The sequence below is a fragment of the Strigops habroptila genome, chromosome 4, assembly GCF_004027225.2.
Source record: "Strigops habroptila isolate Jane chromosome 4, bStrHab1.2.pri, whole genome shotgun sequence".
In the NCBI taxonomy this organism is placed as follows: Eukaryota; Metazoa; Chordata; class Aves; order Psittaciformes; family Psittacidae; genus Strigops; species Strigops habroptila.
The window spans coordinates 733,281-753,221 of NC_046358.1; the positions used below are offsets into that span (position 1 = coordinate 733,281).

The 19,941-nt window shown below is 51.9% G+C and overlaps 1 protein-coding gene across 2 annotated transcripts in view; it reads right to left on the minus strand.

Annotated features, from left to right (window-relative positions):
- Positions 1 to 18,461, minus strand: part of BAHD1 (bromo adjacent homology domain containing 1) — a 41,636-nt gene extending 23,175 nt beyond the window's left edge. For both annotated transcript variants that reach the window (XR_003991054.1, XM_030483602.1), the window contains exon 1: positions 18,101 to 18,461. The gene's annotated coding sequence lies outside the window, so the exon portion shown is untranslated. The remainder of the gene's footprint in view (positions 1 to 18,100) is intronic.
- Positions 18,462 to 19,941: the final 1,480 nt, after the last annotated feature.

Consider the following 19,941-nt stretch of genomic DNA (forward strand, 5'->3'; position numbering starts at 1 on the left):
TATTGTCTGGGGGATTAATGCATGTTCCTGTTTGGAAAGACAACAGCTTTCCTTTCCCCATTCCCAATGCTAAGAAGCCGTGTTACAGTTTGCAGTGAAAGGCTGCCACTTAGGTTGAATATTCAGTAAAAATAAATGCTGAGGTCACATATTACTTCCCACAAGTCAAACATCAGTCGCCAAAACCAGATGAAGCTTTGCAGCCACGGGCTCTTTACTTACCTGCGTTAAAGCCAAAGTTTGAGTGCAAACCCTTCCCTGAACACCCGTTTGTACAGCCACAACCAACACTCGGAAAAACCACTTCCTATGGCCTGTAAGAACTAAAGATTTCCACCCCCCAGAGTTGCCACGAGCCTTCTGCTCGTAACCCCAACACAAAGCAGTGTTTGCCTGTGGAAAGCTCAGATGTTTTGCTGGTTCACAGCCTTGCCAAACAGCACCAGGACAGTGGTCCAAGGGGCAGTGGCGCAGCCACAGGTTCATGCTCGATCTCTGGAGAAGACGTGCAAAAGCTGGGCTTACCCACACGTGAGGGCACCCTCACCTCTCAAAACTCCAAACCCATCACAAACCCAGGCAAAATTGGAAGCAGAGTGGTTTGTGTTGGAAGGGACTTTAAAGCTCATCCAGCTCCAACCCCCTGCCACAGGCAGGGACACCTTCCACTAGAGCAGAGTGCTCCAAGCCCCTGTGTCCAACCTGGCCTTGAACACTGCCAGGGATGGGGCAGCCACAGCTTCTCTGGGCACCCTGTGCCAGCGCCTCAGCACCCTCACAGGGAAGAGCTTCTGCCTCAGAGCTCATCTCAATCTCCCCTCTGGCAGGTTAAAGCCATTCCCCTTTGTCCTGTCTATTAAGAATAGATGTCTTAAGACTGACAAAGCACATGGCAATTCCCAAACAGCGTTTCAATGCTGCATTCATCACTTGTGCTTCCTATGGGAGCCTCTCAGCTGCAGCACAGGAACCTGTGGCCACTCCAAACTTTGGGGCCAGTAGCCACCAGCTTTGGACATTACTTTCTAAACTGTTTGTGCACCAAGTGGTTTAGGAGCTCCAGAGAAATGTAACTTGAAGCCATGCCATTAAAGACACGAGCCAACAAGCTACACACAGAGAGCCAACCCCTCCTCGAACAGAAATCACTTTTTTGCCAGCACAAACACTGTCATTATTCCCACAGAGCAAAGCCCACCAGCAGCTTCTCACCTCTCAAAAAGAATGCAGGGTGGGAGGGGGAGAAAACCATGGATAACCAGACCCAGCCACACTGCTGCATTCAAAGCCCAGGTACAGCAAAGGAAATCCCTGACATTTGCAAGAGAAGGAGATGAGTAGGTGGAGGTGGGGGGAAAATCAGGTTCAACCTGCCTCAAGGCTGACAACTTTGAGTGAAAGCACTTATGCATGAGCCACTTTGGCCTTTGCTGTATCACTCCCCAGTGAATCAGTCATTAAGGCTTTCTTTTAATGAAGACAGGCAGAGTACAGAGATGAGGCAAGAGGAGCAGTGGAAAGGATGGGAGGTGCCAGGACTGGACCATCTGCACCTCTTCACAAATCCCCCAGAGAACATCAGCAGCAACTTCTACTACACATAAAAAACGAGATATATTAAGAATCAGCCGTTTACAAAGAGTTGCCTATTAGAGCTTTAAATAGGTTCAGCATAAAGCTGCCTCCGTGACAGCTACGCCAACAACACCCTGCAAGATGTCTGCAAGTAGTCTGAAACCCCAAGTCAATGGTATTTCAGGACAGCTTTGACAGTTGTGTTTTTAGAAAGAGCACAAGCTTTGCCAATCAACTTAATCAAGGTTTAAAAACACAAACCCAAACCCCAAGCCCTGCTCATCTGATTTCCTATATATGCAAAAAGCAAACTCAATTCCTTGACAGCAGAAGGCTGAGTCTGGTAAAACATCAATCACATGTCACTCTGCTCAGAGCGCTCTGGCACCATTCCTGGTTCTACAGACTGAATGGAATAACAAATTAATTCCAAGACTTTATTTTGAGGAACAAGGTGTAAGATTTTTTTGGTAGTAACTATTAAAGCTCTTCTATCTATTATAATCACACACTTCCACAACCGCTTCAGGAACTTCCTCCAAGCTGCTCAGCTTAAATAATTCAAGATGCGCCGGGATTTCATGTATTACACATGCATCTGCAAACCATGCTGCCTTTGGGAATCTCCAGCGCAGGTGTAGCCCTGCCAGCTCCTCTCCATCTCGATGCTGTCGCTGGCATCCTAGCTCTGGATCTGGAATTCCCTGCTCCTCTCTCTGGGTCATCCCTTTCTGCAAAGGCCTCTATTCCCTCTCAACTCTTTTGACTAGAAGCTGTCAGCACAGAGCCTTTGAGATCCAAACAAGATGTTACTACTCAACAAGCTCAAATGTTGCTTTATGGGATTAAGAAAGACAATGCAGGGAATTCAGGGAAGGGGAAAGCATTCCTTGGATACAACAATTAACCAACCATCTTAAATCTGACCCCAAATGCAACTTCAACAACAATTTCCCCCCCCTCCCCGATAATCTTCATCTTATTTTACTCACCTCTGAGCATCCCTCAAAACTGTCTGATAACACAGTGCTCCACCTCAGCATCTGAATCCTTGGCATTACAGCTCCAGGTATTGACTCTACCAGTTACCTCCAAGAGGAGTGCAGAATAAGAGTCATGGAATGGGTTGTGTTGGAAGGGAGCTTAAAGCTCCTCCAGTTCCAACCCCCTGCCGTGGGCAGGGACACCTTCCATTAGAGCAGGTTGCTCCAAGCCCCATCCAACCTGACCTTGAACACTGCCAGGGATGGATGAGATGAACACTTCCAGAAGAGAGACTGGATTTTAAAATCCAACAGGCACTCATGTTTGCAACCTAAACTTGAATCTACAGAAGCCTTGAACCCAGCAGGCACAAAGGGCTATGCTCAGTAACAAGTTCATGTTGTACATTTGAGGATTCCTGTGTTCTGACTCATCCCCAGCTGAAATACATTGAGCAGAACCATCTCTTCGGACTAAAACTGTAATCTGGATGTATTTTCAGTTCCAGAATAAGCACTTAAGACAGCGTCATCTTTCACTTGGAAATACCTATTGTTCCTCTGTTTAAAAGTAGTATCACATTACTTCCATCTCAGCTTGGGCTATACAAAGCAAGTTGTCCATAAAGCACAACACCTTTGTGGAATTTCAAGTTTCCTCCATCATAGGTTTTGATTCCTCTTTATAGTCAAAGTGCAACAGATGTTTCAAGAGAAAATAGACTTTCCACTTCTTCATTCTCGCTTTCCCACCATCACTTGAAATACCGCATCCTCCAACTTCCCCAGCTGAGGACACCGGTGACAGAAGATGACTTCTGATGAGCAGTTTTCCATTTGAGAGCTTTAATCCCAATCCAGAATTCAAGCCAAAGAAAGACTTTACAAAGCTCTTGCATTCCCACAGGAATGCCTGTAAGGAAACACTCTGCTTCCCTGTATGGCTTATAAACCACAGCACCGCACTGAATGTTGAGTGGAGCTTAAATCTAGAGCCAACTCTGCTGCATTTGAACTTATGGAATCAAAGTTCAGATGTGGCTGAAGTTTAATACGTTCTAATCAGATTGGGCAGAACTTCTGCAGGTCTAAACTTAGGAGTTCCAAGCAGGGAAGAGTCAAGTTACAGTACCTAAAAATCATCAGGTTTCATGGAATCCCAGAGTGGTTTGGGTTGGAAGGGACCTTAAAGCTCCTCCAGCTCCAACCCCCTGCCACGGGCAGGGACACCTTCCACTAGAGCAGGTTGCTCCAAGCCCCTGTGTCCAACCTGGCCTTGAACACTGCCAGGGATGGGGCAGCCACAGCTTCTCTGGGCACCCTGTGCCAGCGCCTCAGCACCCTCACAGGGAAGAGCTTCTGCCTCAGAGCTCATCTCAATCTCCCCTCTGGCAGGTTAAAGCCATTCCCCTTGGCCTGTCCCTACAGGCCCTTTTCCAAAGCCCCTCTCCAGGTTTCCTGGAGCCCCTTTAGGCACTGGAGCTGCTCTAAGGTCTCCCCTTCAGGAGCCTTCTCTTCTCCAGGCTGCCCCAGCCCAGCTCTCTCAGCCTGGCTCCAGAGCAGAGCTGCTCCAGCCCTCGCAGCAGCTCCGGGGCCTCCTCTGGCCTCGCTCCAGCAGCTCCACATCCTTCTTATGTTGGGGACACCAGAACTGCACACACTGCTCCAAACGAGGTCTCCCCAGAGCGCAGCAGAGGGGCAGGATCCCCTCCCTGACCTGCTGCTCACGCTCTGGGGGTGGAGCCCAGCACACGGGGGGGTTCTGGGCTCAAGCACACACTGAAGCCGGGTCATGGGGAGCTTCTCTTCACCCAACACCCCAAGTCTTTCTCAGGGCTGTATAGGACACCCATTACCATCCCAGTACCTAAAACTCCTCATGTTTCCTCAAGAATCCTTCCCACCTGAAAACATCTTAAAGTATTTGAAGATACACATACAATTACTATTTTTCCTTCACAAAATACAGTATCAACCAACGCTACACATACAGGTCTATATTCACTCATCTTCTAGCAGCACAGTTATCATAGAATCATAGAAGAGTTATGACCAAGGTAAAGCTGCCAAGCCTGACTAAGCTCACTGTAAAACCTTTCCTCATCCTTTTTAATGCAAGAACAGAGCCTTTACAAATGAGTACATGGTAAGTGGAAGAGTTCCTCAACATTTCACAACTCACCTGGTTTAAAGCTTTAGGTCAGCCAAAAAGATAATGAGCACAACTGAATGGTGCTGCAACACCTCATTTCTCAAAGGAGAACAGGTTTCTTCATTCTGGAGGTGGTGTTAACACACTCACCTGTACAACTCAATTCAGACAAGGGGGTTTTGCTGTTGTTTTGGTTTCTGAAGAGCAGTTTATGAACTGATTCTCCACTACGGGAATTAGCACACAGGAATTTACCTCTGGCAAGGCAGCAGGTAGGGACGTGGAAGACAGTTACAGACTTGGGAGTCACAGAATCCCAGACTGGTTTGGGCTGAAAGGACCTTAAAGCTCCTCCAGTTCCAAGCCCTTGCCACGGGCAGGAACACCTTCCACTAGAGCAGGTTGCTCCAAGCCCTTGTGTCCAACCTGGCCTTGAACACTGCCAGGGATGGGGCAGCCACAGCTTCTCTGGGCACCCTGTGCCAGCACCTCAGCACCCTCACAGGGAAGAGCTTCTGCCTTATATCTAGCCTAAATCTCTCCTGTTTCAGTTTGAACACATCACCCCTTGTCCTATCACTCCAGTCCCTGATGAAGAGTCCCTCTCCGGCATCCTTGTAGCCCGCTCTGAGGCCTCCATGCAGCTTCTCTTCTCTAGCCCCAGTGTTCTCAGCCTGTCCTCATACGGGAGGTGCTCCAGCCTCTGATCGTCCTCGTGGCCTCCTCTGGGCTTGCTCCAACAGCCCCATGTCCTTCTTATGCTGAAGACACCAGACCTGCAAACAATGCTCCAAGTGGGGTCTCACGAGTGGGAGAGCATGTGGGAAGCCACGCTCGTGCAGGTAAAGGCATGAGATTTTCCTCTGAAACCTGAAGTTACTAACGTCTCCGTCAGACTAGCCTGCACCTCCACTAGCCATGAAGTGCTTACAGTTAATTGCTTGGCAATTACACTTCTCATTACTAAGCACTACTAAGCAACAAGCACTTGAAGGTTTGAAGTGCCCAGCACTGGCTCTTCCCACAGTCACTGGGGGTCCAGGCTGGGCTGGGGGAACCCACTGCGCATGGGCCATCCACCACGTCCCCCATGGCTGCTGCCACACCACTTCTGGCCAGGGCAGAGGAATCCCTGCACTTTGGATCATGTAAGGCCAGGAAAGCAGAGGGACTCAACGCCCGCATTGCCAGAGGTCCCAAGCAGTGCTAGAAGAGCATTTCTGGTGACCAGCAGCTGGCACGATGTGGTCATCAGGAAACTCTCAAGCAGGACAGTTAGATGTTGTTATACATCTCCATACAAGAACTGTTAAGCGGTATTAAAATAACAGAAACCACAAGCCAAACACAGGCAATTCAGCCACTCTCACAACGAGAAGCCCAATCACCGGAACGCTGCTTCCACGAGAGCCCATTTAACTCCCATTAGAAGCTGGCCCAGCTCCTTCATCCTTTACCCGTATCATTAGACGAACATTTAAACACACACATTTGCTTGTGCCCCAGGTTTGGTCAGTCACGGCAACAAATATCACCTTTAAGTGGACCGGAGAGCACTCGCAGACCCGCTCTGGGAGTGAATTGGTTTCTATCCGCTCATTAACTTGCATTTATCTGCCTACACATGCGTGACGCTCTTTGCCCATTCAGAAAGAGAGTGATTAAACACACTTAGCTCTCAAAGCAAGACGTTTTCAGTAAGGTGAGCCACTTAAACCGCATCACCCCAAAGTACTACTTGGATTTTGTGGCATCTTGCACAGCTATGAAGGAAAAACTGACTTAAAAATCAGGAACCATTGAGAACAGCGAATAAAGTGCTGGGTTTTGCTCCTCAATTATTCTTGGCTGTTCCCTGGGAGCCAACAAGGGATATATAGAATCAGAGAATGGTTTGGATTGGAAGGGACCTTAAAGATCATCTAGTTCCAACCCCTTGCCACAGGCAGGGACACCTTCCACATATATGGCCTAAAGAAAGCCATCATAAGATAGACTCAAACGTGGCCTCTCCTCAAACCCAATGATCCCATGACAAAACCCAACAACAGACATAGGAGGTTCCCTGGGGGCACGCCTGACACTACTCAATATTTTATTAGCAAGTCATGTAGTATTTTATTAGTAAGTCACAGGCTCACCTGCAGGTAATACTTGGAGAGACAGCAAGTCAGAAGACAAGCTATGGGTCCACATATCACCTTGATGGACCAGAAAAACAATTAAAGAACATAATGTAGAGCCCACCAATAGGGACAAATGCACAGCCTGAACACCAGACAGGCAGGAATCAGCAGGAGAATCATCAAGTGTGAGTCGGGCAGCAGGCAGCAAGGTGGCACATTGCAGAAGGCAGCCAAGGTTCAGTGAGAAGCAGGAGCTGGATGAGTCAACGTCATCCCACTGTCATGAAGAAAACAAACAGTGTCCTGGGGCAGATGCCCAGGAGAGCCGCATGTCAGACACACAGAAGGAGTCCAGCCAGGAGCAGGCTCCAGCTGGCCCATGTCCCTCCATGCTGTGTGGAATACAGGATGAGCAGCGAGAGTGAAGGACTTGGAGGTGACCAGTGAGGAGAGGACGTAGGGGCTGAGGTCATGTGGGTGGAAAAAAGGGTGGAGAGAAAAGCTCGTAACATATAAGAAGATGGTGATAGGGCTTTCTCCAGGGAATGAGAGGAGAAGGAAAGGATTTAAACTGCACTTAGGGAGATTTAGAAGCCTTTTATTACAGCTTTCCCTCCTGCTGGGTGAGAAAAGGCAGGAGAAAGCCTGAAGAAGTTGAGATTAAAAGAAATAGAAGAACGTCTGCCAGCAACGTTTTGGTTCAGTTCATTCCCTGCCCCACAGCAGGGTGACTACAACTGTTTCAAGCTCCTTTTCTATACACAAGTAGACATGAATCAATCAGAGAATCAGAGACTGGTTTGGGTTGGAAAGGACCTTAAAGCTCATCCAGTTCCAACCCCTGCCACGGGCAGGGACACCTTCCACTAGAGCAGGTTGCTCCAAGCCCCTGTGTCCAACCTGGCCTTGAACACTGCCAGGGATGGGGCAGCCACATCTGAGCGTGCTGAGTACTGGGGCCAAGAGTCCTACAAGTGCTCAGCAAGCTGTTCTTCACTTCTTCCTCCGATGCTTTGAGGACACCAACTTCCTCCAACTCAGGCTTCAAGTAGAATATATTTGTAATAGGGAATAAAAGAGCAAAAACTTTTGAGGAACTCTTAGCACTGACAAGTGGAGAAACAAAAAAGTAATCAGTGTTGCCCCTTGACTGTCAGCTATAGGAATTGAGAACATTGAGATGTTCCACACAGATGGATGGATCTGGTGCAGATGGATGGGGAAGAGAAAAACACCCTTATACATCCAAGTCACCGGCACAAGAGCACCAGGGTGAAGATGCAAACACTTTAGAGCTATAGATGCAGCAGGCTGGAGGACAGGCAGGCAAAGCCAAAGCTAGCCCATGGTAAATCTGACCAGCGAGGCCATGGAGGGATGCCTGGAGCCATGGGAGCTGCCAGCTGAACCAGAGCTGCTCACAGGTATCGGTCCAGCAGCAGAAGAGCAGGGAGCAAGTTTCCAAGAGCTGCTGGAAGACACCAGGATGCCTCAGCAAGCTCTGCTTTCCCATGCCGTGCCCACATGTGGAGGGTAAACAGCTGATAAGGAGCTATGTGCCGCAAAGCCCCCTCCACCAGCAGCCACAAGCACGCAGCCTCAGCCCCAAGGCCAACTCCCAGCGCCTGGAAACCCACCTCCCCGCAGCCAGCCTTGCTGCTGGCAGGCCAAATCTCAGGAGATTTGATCCAAAGAGGATCTGATGCTGGACAACAGCTGCAAAGAGCTTTGAGCCGAGGAGTTTCTGCCTCATCTCACAGTTACAAGTCACCAGAATACAATAGACCCATGCAAGATATCCCCAGATAGCAGAATCTCAGCTCCTCCTTCAGCTGTTTGTCACAGTAAAGCATGTGAAGCCCAAGCGTGCTAGCAGCATTCTTTAAACTAAAAAGACAGATAATATCCTGGTTCAGAGCTCCAGAGTGAGAACCTCACAACCCATTTCAATAACCAAGATAAATGTTCTATTTTACAGCTGTATTAAGAGGCAGGAATACGCTTCTCCTTGGAAAGGGAGGCAGAGTGAGAAGCCTGGCTTCTCCAGAATTCAACCTCTCAATTAAAGATGAATGCAGCTAAATGGGGAAAAACCACCCTCGTTTCTTCTAAACAGAAACCAAGCACAAACTCTGCCTTTGAGACTCCAGACCTGCTGCTTCCACCCTGCTGAGAACTTTGCCACGCAGCATGGGAGCACTAAAAGAGCTGAGCGATGCTTCCCAGAGCCCTGTGGACATGCCATGAGCTGCGTCTGTTCTATGCTGAGGTAGGATCTGCTCAGTCTAACCTTACAGGTTTCCTTTCACATCTCCAAAAGGCTGAGCCTGGGAAGTGCCTGGAAACTCTCACCCCTCAGATAAAAGCTGAGCCCTCAGGGCACCACAGCACCCTCACTGGTCTGAGTGATGAGAAGCACATATCCGAATATTCATCTGCTTCTCTGATCCTCAGGCAATGCATGTCACTAATGCTGCCCTCCAAAACAGTGCAGAGACACACCAGTGTGCAGCACTGAGGTGCTTTGCTGCTCTTTTAATGTGACCATGACACTGATCTTTCATTTAACTAAAGGATTTCAATTTATATATGTATATTTAGACCCCCCAAAAAATAAAGACTCCTAAACAGGGAGACAGCATTTACAGCTTGTTTTGTTCAGCTGAGGGGCTGGACAGGTTTTTATACACTGCACGAGTTTTCCAGCCTGCTAGAAAGGAAAGAAAATCAGATCACACTATACAAACCCGTGATCTATTTGGGAAAGTGTAAAGCTATAATACAAACCCATGATCTATACGGGAAAGTGCAAGGCTCCAAGAGGTGGAATGAGACCTCGGGGGCAGCACCTGGAACCACTTTTCCCCTTCTTTTTGTGTTTTTAAATTGCCCAGGTTTCATTTACACACAACAGACCCCTCCAAGAGGAACTCTCTCAGCTCCAAGCACTCCAACCACAGCTCTATACGGGGTTATTACAGTCAAGGAGGGTTTAATCATGGTTAAGTACTGAGAAGCAGGAAGCTACTGTGGGGCTGGCATCCCCGCCCTCCGTGGTCCATTCCTCACCATCGCCTCTGATGGTTTCCTTGGAAACATATGCAAGCTTAAATTGGATTGACATTCACTTAGTGGACAGATGGAGTTTGGAACAGCCCAGTGCCTGAAATTCAAGGCCGAGTCTTGGGATGTGTCACGTTCTCAATACAAAAACCAGCCTCTCCGAGGTCCCCAAACCCCCAAACTTTAGGGAAAGGTTAAGGATCACCTCATTATTTAGTAATGAGCTTTGAGGTGCCATCTCAGGCAAGGTCAGTGATTACCCATTGTGCTCGACTGAAAGCATCAGGCTGAGCACGGACAGCATTTGTGTTTGGAGGGAAGGATTGCATTTTTGTTAAGAAAACAGAAGAGTTCTTAAGCTCATTAGTGGTTTCAGGCAGGAGGAATGATGCAAATCATACATCTGAGTGCAGACAAGAGCCTTCTGCAGGTAGCAATGTCCTGTCTGCACTGTAATCATGCCACTTGCATCACAAACTTCGGCACCAGGCTGAAGTTATTCCAAAGGACTAATGCTGACCTGCAGCTCCTTCTTCCCAGCATAGAGAAGGGAAGGTTTTAATCACACGTCCATAGCCCCAGAGGTGTCAGGACTGTGATTTCAGCCAAGCTGGTAATTTATGCTGAAGTGGGAATTATTCCCTGGCTCTTCTTCCGCTGCATGGGAAGAAAGGGAAATGGCAAGAAAGGAAAATGGCTTTTTACGGAAGGCTTTCCCAATCACTCTGCTCTAATGGGATTTGAAAGGAGTCACCTCTTTGCAACCAGAACACAGTACAAATCCCAAATAACTATGGTCCTAGAGATTTTTCAAGAAATCCAGCATCTAAGAAAGGGAGAGCAAAGATAACAGGGTTCTCAGGAGGGAAAAGGGGGGCAGAAAGTGATTCCATACTCTGCCTCACCAGGCGCTACCCAGCACGTGCTGGTTATTGTATGTACCACCTCCAGGTAATGAGGGATGTGCAAGAGTTGGGGTTACAAAGTGATTGCTTATGGCACAAAGCCCCAAAATGCCTGGTTCACTTCCCTTGCTTGTGCAATTTGCTGCAATCTAAGGAATCCCCAGTTTGGGATTTACCTATCTAAGCTGCCAGGTTTTTCCTACCTGTCCCATCACCTGGAGCTTGGCCAGGGTTTTAAGAACAATCTCTTCTCTCTCTACACATGATTACAGCTGCTACATCCTCTTCCTTTGCTACCCTGCTCACCCTGGGCAGATCTGCTGCATCTCCTTACTCTGAATCACCTCCAACCTGGCTTCCTTGAACTGACTTTGCCTGAACTAAACAAAGAAACCAAACCAAACACGCCTCTTGCATCTGGTTTTTGGTTGTTGCTTTTTAAATTGAACCAAGCCCAAACCTCCTGCTGCCCGCTCGTTTCCTTCCCAAGCCTCTGCTCTACTCCTCCTCCTTCCAAATCCCCTCTATTTATCACTATGTGATTATCGCTGCTATCCCTCACCGCCTGCATTCCCCCGGTGCCTCTCCATCCATCCTCCGCAGAGGGAGATGCCTCAATGCCCCTCTCAATCCTATTTATGGGATTCCCAACCCTAAATCAACAAGAACACGGTGGAGCTGCCACCCACCCTCACGCAGCAAAGCAGCTCGTTGTGTGGTAGAGCAATGAGCCCCCTCCATCCACAGCCTCTGTATAGTTTAAGGAACTTCCCCGGCACGGATCCGGCGTGAGGACGGCGCTTCCCGGCTCGGGCAGCATCCGCCTGCGCTCCAGCAACGTGCTGCCGCAGCCGCTCGCCCGCAGCAGCCCCTCGTCCCTCCCAGCCTGCAAAAGTCAACTCGACCATCTTCCCCTCGCACACCCGATTCCCTCTTCCCTCTCCCTGATGCCAATTTAAGCCTTGATTCCAGGTCCTCTGAGCCTGAAGCCACAATGAAGACAAGCGGCAGAGGACACCGCGGTGCTGCGGGAAGGCAGGCTAAAGCTTGCTATTCCAGTGCTTTACACAGGCCACAGCCAGGAACAATAGAGCCATGCACCGTGTACGTAGGAAGCAGCAATGCCCGTGGATCTCGATGCTTCCCCAGCACTGGGGTTTTAGTTAAAGGATGATAATTCAGATGCTGGAAAAAAAGCCAAAACCCTAAGCTGCCAGCAAAGCGGTTTTATTCAAATCGATGCTAGAAAATGCCTCCTTTTTATTTCTAAGAGCATCGTAAAAAAGTTGAAATATTGATATAGATGCAGTTGCTAAAAGCCAGGATCTTGTATTTAAATACAAATAACCAAGCCTGCTGAGCTGGGCAAGCTGCGTGGTTTCAAAGCATGAGAAAGCCCTTCAGAAACCTGCCTGAAGAACAATGGGTGCCACGAGCACTCCTGGGATGTGGCTCACAACGGGGGAGGGGGGCGGGGGGGATATAAAAATCATCATTTTTCTGTTTAGTCACACCTTTGTTTGAAAGAAGTGGGACACGAGGAACACGGCAGCCCTGAACTGAAATATCGTCTTATTCCTGACCATGACATGTTTAACAGGAGTCCCACACTCTTCCATGCCAGAACCAGTCAGTTCAGCAACGCAGGAGCCCTCCTGCTCCCTGGGCAGCTTCCAGAAGCACGTTCATCCCTGACACACAGATGGGCAGCAGGTTACAGCCACAACATGGGCATCCCAAAGCCTCCCTGCACCAAGCTGGTCTCCAACACCGATGTGACACTCAGTGTGCCAATGATGAGCTGAGCTGCCACCCCTGCTGATGCCACCAGACTTCTCCATCACGGTGCTTGGCTGCACGTGTTGCAGTAAACTCCTCTCAAAAGCCTGGACTGCCCGTCTCTAAATGCACTGAGACATTGAAACAGCAAAGGAAGAATTACAGAACACATGATAGAAGGCAGCTCTCAGCAAGAACTCAACAGAGCATCTTTACTGAAGATACACCTATAACCTAAGTTAGAACTTTAAGGCAAGGTGATAAAAGCAGCATTCCCAACCCTGCCACGTGTGAAAAGCGAGGACGTAAAGCCCTGAGCATGCTGTGCTCTCCGGGAGCTGACACACATTCCTTCCCCAGCTTAATAGGTGTTTATTTGCTAGACTCCACTGCTACCGGCACAGCTCAGACACCAAGTAGGAATGCTCCGTCCCACAGGGCTTATGGAGTGTTAAACTGCGTGTTCAACTGCGTGTTCGCATGGTTTTTAGCTGGCTGAGGTAAGACACGTTTGGTGACCCATTGCTGGGATGCTGTTCAACATCTGCCTAAGCAGCGAGCAGGGTCACACTTAAGGAAACCCAGGGAAGACTCAGAAGCATCCCTCATTTTTGATTCACATGGAGTTAATAATCGCATACGCTCTATGAAAGATTCCATGAAATTCAATGTATGGCAGTGATAAGGAGCGTGAGCAGCAGGGCGAAGGGAGGGGATTCTCCCCCTCTGCTGCGCTCTGGGGAGACCCCCCCTGCAGTCCTGATCCAGCTCTGGGGCAACAGCACAAGAGGGACGTGGAGCTGCTGGAGCGAGGCCAGAGGAGGCCCCGGAGCTGCTGCGAGGGCTGGAGCAGCTCTGCTCTGGAGCCAGGCTGAGAGAGCTGGGCTGGGGCAGCCTGGAGAAGAGAAGGCTCCTGAAGGGGAGACCTTAGAGCAGCTCCAGTGCCTAAAGGGGCTCCAGGAAACCTGGAGAGGGGCTTTGGGCAACGGATGGAGGGACAGGACAAGGGGAATGGCTTTAACCTGCCAGAGGGGAGATTGAGATGAGCTCTGAGGCAGAAGCTCTTCCCTGTGAGGGTGCTGAGGCGCTGGCACAGGGTGCCCAGAGAAGCTGTGGCTGCCCCATCCCTGGCAGTGTTCAAGGCCAGGTTGGACACAGGGGCTTGGAGCAACCTGCTCTAGTGGAAGGTGTCCCTGCCTGTGGCAGGGGGTTGGAGCTGGAGGAGCTTTAAGGTCCCTTCCAACATGACCTAGTATGGGATTCTGTGATTTGCGGAATGTGGGAAATACACTTCCTTCTCCAGACAAGTTATCCTCACTTTCAGCTGCCCGTGGTCAGAAGCAGAGCCCAGCACTGCCAATCCCACCTGAGGGGCTTCCACCACGATTTAACTTGAAATAATCTTTGCAAATTATATTACTGTAATATTGACAGCTCAGAGATTTTTAGAAGAGGTTCAGGCTGCTCTCTCCACCCAGCTGGCTGCACTTCACATCTCACCAGCTCACCATGCTCTCTTTTTCATGTGGGTTTTCACCCACATTGCCCGAAAAGCAATATCATGTAACAGATGAATTAAATTCCAATGGCACAAATATTGACAGGGGACAGAGAACGTGCAAAATGATGGATTATAAATCAGATTTAGATTTATTCTTCTTAATGACATCCTTTGGTTTAACTTTTGAATGATAACATCAGTCCCTCCTTTCTCTTTACAGCAGGATAAAGATTTCCACTGTGCTGTTCTTCTAAGGAAAGATGTTTTATACTCTCAGGTGAAACATCACCGTGACTCCACTTTAGTCTACGTTTCTGTAATAAAGCTTCATGCTAGAATATCAACCCTGGACACAAAGTGGATAAAGGCCTATTGCATTGTCCCACACAATCACATTTCTTTCTGTCTTAAGAAATAAAACCAGCAGTATTACATTTAAGTGCATTTTCCGTATTTAAAGAATATTGGTTGCTGGTATGGGGGTTGCAAGTATGAAAGCTTAAACTGTAATGATCTTGTAACAGCCAACTTATTCACTCAGAGCAGCAACCTGGCCGTGAGTTTTAATCTACCCTGTCCCTGGCAGTGTTCAAGGCCAGGTTGGACACAGGGGCTTGGAGCAACCTGATCTAGTGGAAGGTGTCCCTGACCACGGCAGGGGGTGGAACTGGAGGAGCTTCAAGGTCCCTTCCAACCCACTCTATGATTCTGTGGTTTTTTGTCACTAAACCCCTGCTTTTGGTCCAAATGAAAAAGGAGATGGCTGTGCTGGACAGCAATGAGCATTTCTGAAGAAGCCTTCCCTTTCCCCAAGCTTTAGGGCCATCATGCTGAAGCAAGGAGCACAATTCCCCCAGGCTCTGCCTGCAAAGCCTCCCTCCTTTCTTCCCCTTTAAATGCAGTTTGCATGCACAAGCTACAAACCCTCCCCAGCCTTCCACTTTGAGGAAATACCAGCAGACAGACACAAATCCACAGCCACAAACTTACCCAGCAGCTCACACACAGGCACACACACTCATGCTGTGAGGCAAAGCAGGAGACCTGAGGGGAGGGTCAGCAAGCCCCTGGGACCACTGAGTGTCCCTGGTGTCACATACATGCTGTGCTGGCCCCAACAGCCGATGGCACAGAGCAACAGAGCACCAGCGTGTGTCCAAAGCTATTTTTAGTTTTACAACTGCTTTGGAATGGGTTTTGGGGTTTGGTTTTTTTTATTTCCCTGCTATCCAAACTGCTGTTTCACGTATTATTAACAATACGATAGCTGGGACTTCATTAGTTCGGGTGGTTGGGCACGAAGCAGAGGTTGTTCCTGTTGTTACTTCTACGGGGTGTATTACCAGGGTTAACCGAGTAGTAGATAAGGCAGGAGAGGCTTCTGGATGCACTATTTGCCCATCTGAACACGCCTCTGGAGTTTTGCAGCACCAGATATAATCACCCATTCATTCTCTCCTGATCCAAACAGCAAGTGTGCCTTTGCCTATGATGTCTAATTATTTTTCAGCTGTTTACTTTGGATAGATGTGCTCCCAAGGGCTTGTTTTCAGCACTGCAGTAGTATTAGAAAAGCATTTGCTAAAGGGGGTATTTCCCTCCAAATCATCATCACCAAGTGCTATCTAAATCGATAACCACAGACTGCACCAGCACACGTGTCCTACTGGCTGTACAGCAGCACCTCACACCCTCAGAGCAAACAGAATTGGCTTAGATTCTGCCCAGAGAATAATATTTATTTGGGCAAATAACCCCAAATAAATAAGGCTGTCAGGCAGAAAGGTGACGCAGATGACTGGCAAGAAGGACAGAGCACCGACATCAGACTGACTGGTAGAGCTGGATGGGAAAACCTCAGTGGCTTTGGAAATAACAACATTTCTGCCACAGGACCGAGGCTGTGACTGTTTTTCCCCCAAATGCTGCATTTCTAAGTGGCATTATGTTGTTCTGTGCAATTGTCACTGCCAAACCATAGCAAACAGAGCATCCTGAAAGGATCCACCCCTCACCAAGTGGGAGGAATGATTTTCACCCGCAGGTTTGGTGTTTTCTGGTGGATTTACAGCTGTAAGTGATGCTCCACTTCACATGGTAGCAACACTGGTTCTGCCCGAACAGAGCAGCTGGAAAGCCTACACCGCTGCTCTGTTTAAAATGCTGCACTGAATTCATTGGGAAAACAAACAGAAATCAATGTTTCAATCCAAAACGTCCTGTTAAATCAGACTAACACACAGTTTCCTATCGCGAGCAAATATTTAGACAGTTCCAGCTGAAGCTGGAGAAGGACTCGGGTAGCCAGGACATGACAAATGTGAAGGATGGCTCGGGATGAATATGTTAGCAGGGTATTTCTGTTAAAGGCATCAGCAGCGTGCTGGTATTTAAATCACATTAAGATTTCAAAAGCATCAGTCTATCATCCAGCTCGTGTCACGCTCCCTCTCACAACTATAAGGATTGGAACCCTTAAAACAAGCCCCCAGAACACAACTCTGCAACCACAGCACCAAAGATCACCCCGAGCCCATCAGGCTGGAGCAAGAGCTCCCTAATTGTGGCAAACTGATGGACAGATCAATTAACCAGGCGAGCAAAAAGCCTTTTGCTTTGAGGTGCTGACAATGATGACTTCAGATGGAAAGCAAGCACCAGGGGCAGCTGTATTCTTTACAACAAAACCAGAACCTCTTTCAGATAAGCACTCGTGGAAAGAGAAAGAGGGAAGGGAAAGGGGGGTAAGAAATAAAAGAGGAGGCAAACACAACAGATCCCAAATGCTATTATTCAAGTTTTGGTGGCTGCTCTTTTGGAAGAGAGGGGGTCCCCGTGAGTCCCCGTGCCCAGTGTGAGCATCCCCGTGCCGGTGGCTGCTGTTAGCAGTAGCCCAGGGAGCACTTGCCAGTCTGCCGAGATCTGCCCAGTCACATGTGCTGGCTCCTGCGCCTTGGAGAAGCAGCTGGAAAAGAGGGAGCCAGCGGAGCTGCCTCCATTAGGAGCTACGGCTACACAAAAGGAGAAGAGGAAACAAGCTCTCGGCCACCGGAGCTACCGACAGGAAAAGCGAGATGTCCAGAGCCACGGGAAACACACGGTAAGTGCGGCCCGGGGAGGGGGTAAAACACGATGGAGATCCCAACTCCTGCGCTGTGCCCCGCAGAGGCTCGATGCCACCTGCGCGCCCGTCGATGGGCTGCGCACCCCGCGCATCGCGACACCTCACGGGACATCGCACGACTCGCCCGCTCCGTTAACGGCCGCCCAAGCAAGGGGCCTCTCCCAAACAACCCTCCTCACTCCGCCCGCCCCGGGCAAACTTCTAGCTGGGCAGAGCCGGTTCCGCCGCCGGCCGCCGCCCCGCAGCCCCGGCACGGAGGGAGCGGCGAGAGCGGCCCCGCCAGCCCACGGGAATCGCCTCCAAAGCAGCGACGCCGAGACCAACCCTTCCCCTTCCCGCTGCGCGGCCCCCCGGGGCGATAACACACACACACACCCCCCCCAACACACACAGACCGAGCCCGCACCGGCCCCGGCCCCCCGCAACTTCCCCGGCCCGGAGGCCCGGCCCCCGCCCCGCCGCCTGTCAGCGGCCCCGCCGCCTTTGTCCTGCCGAGCCGCCGGGGCTCGCCCCGCGGGAGGACCCGCCGCAACGGGCAGAGGCAGGGGGCTCGGGTGGGACCGGGCCGGGCTCGGCCTCACGCCGCCGGGACTCGGCAAGTTAACGGCCGCCGCGCGCGCCCAACCGCCGCCCGCACCTGAGGGGCGGCCCGGCCCGGCGCGGCCCCACCTGCCGCCGAGGCCGCTTCCCCGCGGGGCGCCGCCGCCGGGAGCCCTCCCGGGGCTCCGGAGCCGCCCACCCGCCGCCGGCGAGGAAAGTTCCCGGTGTCCCCGCGCCTCCGCCGCCGGGGCGGCACCTGCTCCCGGCCCGCCGGAGTTACCCGCGGGCGCAGGGTCCGAGGCGGCGCCGCGGGCTCCTCAGGGGCGGTCCGCGCGGCCGCGTGGGGACTCACCGGGGCGCGCTCCTGCGCCGCGGGGCTGCCGCAGGCCCCGGCTGGGGAGAGATCCAGCGACGGGAGCCCTCCCGGGGCGCCCGAGTCCCGGGCTCCACGCTGCTGCGTCAGCGCCGCCTCCTCCTCCGCCTCTTCGGCTGCGGGATGGGGATGAGGCGCCGCCGCCGCCGCCCGCCCTCGCCGCAGGGCGTCGCGATCCGGCGTGGCCCGGGCGGGCGGCGCGCAGAGGCCGGGGCGGCGGAGGGAGGGAGCGGGCGGGCGCCGGGGCCGCGGGGAGCAGCCGGAGGGGACGGGGGGAGGCGCCGCTCGCCGCCGCCGCGAACTCCCCGCAAGCCGCTCGCCCCTCCGTCCTCCTTCCTGCTTCCTCGTCCACAGCCAATCGCCGCCCGCCGCTCCGCCGCTCGGTCCGCCGCCACGGCCAATCGCGAGCGCTGCTGCTCGCCGCCACCGGCCAATCACCGCGCTCGTCCCCGCCCCTCACCCCCCCCCCGCCCTCACCGCCCCGCTGCCCCCCCCACCTCCCGGTGCCGCCCCCCCCCCCCCGCCCCGGGGCGCCCCTCACAGCCCCGGCCGCGCCCGGTCCCGGTTCCCCCCCCCCCGAGGCACTGGGGTAACGCCGCCGTGCCGGGGGTGCCGCCCCCCGCTCTCCCGCGGGGGCACCGCCGAGCTGGGGGCGCCGGGGAAGCCTCCGACCCCCGCGGGTTCCTCCGCGGGCGGGCAGCGTGAGGCGCGGCCCCGCGCTCGCCTGTCAGCGCCGCCCCGGCGGTTCCCCCAGCGCCCCCCGAGCCGCCTTCGCACCCCGCAGCCGTCACCAGCGGCCCCCTGCCCGGCCACCGGCGGCCTGCGCGGGCCGCAGGCGGGCCCCGGAGCCGCGTCCCCGCGGGGATCCCGGCGGTGTGCCCCCGAACCGCGTCCTTGTGCCCGGGCTGCGGGATAGTGCAGCCCGGGGCAAGGTGCGGGAGTGAGGACATGGGGATCTGCCTCCGTCGTTCCACCCGCCTCACCCCAGCACAGGCACCAGCGTAGGTGAAGGTCAAGAGCCCTCTTGGGTGGATGCTTCCCCCCGAGCAGCCCTGTAACCCCCATCGGTGCAACGCCGAGGGGGGAAAAGGCCAATGTGGCACTACCCGGTGCCCCAGAATGTCCCCATGTAGCCCGTCCCCACCGGGACACGTTGTGTCCTCACCAAACGTAGTCTCCATGGGCTCCACCAACAGGCCTGAGGCACGGCAGCGATTTCTTCATCCCAACCAGGACAGTATCTGTAACTCTCCACATTCCCCTGAAAACTGGGTTTAAACACCCGAAGGAGAGAGATACAACAAGCCCTGGGTGTTATCTGACCAGTTATTTGATGAATCTTCGGCAGCTCCACAATCCCCTACTGCTGAAGTTCCTCCATCAGCTGCAGAAGAAGGGTTTTTGTTGTCCTATTTCTTTTAAACCTAGGAAACTTCTGAGAAGTGAGACACTAGCACATGGGACAAGCAACCCAAAGTACACCAGGAGTGAAAAACACACACACGAGGAGTTAAACCTCCCCAAGTCCCGAGGGTCTGCTTGAAACACAGCTAAACTGCAGGAAACCCACTAAAATACTTTACTGCCTTGTTCTTGTGGTCCTAAATCCACAAGGATCCCACAAGCAAGAGCAAGATCAGCCCCTGGTATGATCTTTGCAGGACCCAGATGCTGCGCAGGAGAAGATTGAGGGGAAATTCACCTATTTGGAGGCACCAACTCCAAAAACGCGTGGTTTCCTTTGTATCTGAAGTTTGAAGCTGAAGTTTCTCCTCCTTCCTTAGTGGAAAAGAGGAGAGATAAATCCAGCTGCTCTCCTC